The sequence below is a fragment of the Malus domestica genome, chromosome 16 (assembly GCF_042453785.1).
Source record: "Malus domestica chromosome 16, GDT2T_hap1".
Classification (NCBI taxonomy): Eukaryota; Viridiplantae; Streptophyta; class Magnoliopsida; order Rosales; family Rosaceae; genus Malus; species Malus domestica.
Window position 1 is genome coordinate 17,045,829 of NC_091676.1, and position 1,761 is coordinate 17,047,589.

General features: G+C 39.1%; 1 long non-coding RNA gene across 1 annotated transcript; it reads right to left on the minus strand.

Moving 5' to 3' along the window:
* Positions 1–389: 389 nt before the first annotated feature.
* LOC103427039 (uncharacterized) lies at positions 390–1,406 on the minus strand. The gene is made up of 2 exons (XR_011577178.1): positions 1,039–1,406; positions 390–877 (listed from the first exon to the last, which is right to left on the minus strand). It is a non-coding gene; the product is annotated as an uncharacterized lncRNA (long non-coding RNA).
* Between the last annotated feature and the right edge of the window lie 355 nt (positions 1,407–1,761).

The window sequence follows — 1,761 nt, forward strand, 5'->3', positions numbered from 1 at the left end:
GGACTAAAATTTTAAATCAAAACTATTGAAGAAGAAAAGTTATTTATGTGTTATAACCTAAATTTTTTGGCACAAAATCTAGTTTTTAACTCAACCACTGGAGTTAGTGTAAGTAGAGTACTCTAGACTCTAGAGAGAGAAAAATAAGAATAAGCTCATGATATTGAATTTTTTTCTATTATGTTCGAAACATAAAATAAAATGATACACTACATATCGCATATATTAAAACATAAAATTCAAATAATACTTGAATACTCAGTTCAGTAGTAAGTGCTTACTTTTTAATTCTGTCCAATAATAAACTAACGCATGTTTTATTATTTTATATGACCTCAACTTTATTTCTGTCCATAATAATTTAACTTGCAGCAATAATGCAAAATTAATAAAAACAAAAACAAAAATATAAATGTTACATTCTCACCACTTCACTTGTTCCCCACGTTTAGCAACAACAATAATAATCAGTATATGCAGTCAGTGACCAAATACTGGGGAAAAAAGGTTTAATAATAATAATAATAATAATAATTACTAACAGATTTTTTAAAAGCTAAAGAAATCGGACTATACTATATACTACTAGTGTAATTAAATAAAAATTAAATTAAAAAGGTTTTAATTTAATTAATTTACTAGGGCATGAAGAGATGGCTGCCACACTTGCAGCGCCAAGCTTCGGGGTAGTACTCGAGAGGTATCGAGACACCTGGTTGGATGGGGACGTGAACTGCCTTACACGGCGAGCAGCTCCCGCACTTGGATCTGCAACTTGGTGGCGATGAACCCAGACGAATCTTTTGGTGGGTCACGACTCGCTCCAATGCTGGCCCGCTTTCACCTTGATAATGATGATGATGATGCCCACCACCTCCTGAAAAAATCATTTTATCATCACGAGTTCAAGCTCAACAGAACCGATTCACTACTGAACGAGTCAAAACTCAAAAGGAGGTTAGTAATTAGTTGTTTCGGTGGTTTGGTTTTGTTACTCGTTGTTTCGGTGTGGTGTGGTTTTGTTACTAAGTTGCTTACCGAGTTGGGTTTGACTGGTTACTGCCGTTGAGGCTGAGGTGAACAGGAGAAAAGTGACGGCTGTGATGACAGTTGATGGCCTTATATAATGGTGGTTGTGGTGGCGGTGGCGGGAGCGGCGCAGTACGCCCATCACCTGAGGAGGAGGTGCGCAGGTTAGGAACTGGGCTACCTGGGAGAGGGATTCATACGGTGATATAAATAAAGAGTGAGTAGGGAGATTGAAATTTCAGGGATGGAGGGAGTGATGCTTTCCCGTGCTGTTATTGTTGTTGCAGTTTTGCCTGTGAGAGTGTGAGGAGGGATGTTCTAAGTCAAAAAACTGAGTGCCCAAAAGATCAAAGAGAGAAGCTCATGGAGAGAACGAGAGATTTATTTGGATTTGTTTTATTGTTTGGCTAAAGGTTGGAGAGTGATGGGACCCTTGCAAGGCCCTGCATGATTGGCATGGAGACGATAAGAGTCATAGTTAAAAGCCATATTCACTACAATGCCACTGAGATAGTGGAAGGGTATGTAGCAAGAGGAACTTGGACAGGACAGTCTAACTGACCGGCTTGACGCATTGCCAGACAGCTTCACAAAAAATACGTCTTACAATCACTAATAAAGAAAAACCCTTACGCAACAAAATACACATCACTCCTCTCACTCACGCTCAATCTCTCCTCTTTCTATCTCTCACCCTCACTCACTCTCTCCTCTCTCTCTCACTATCTCCTC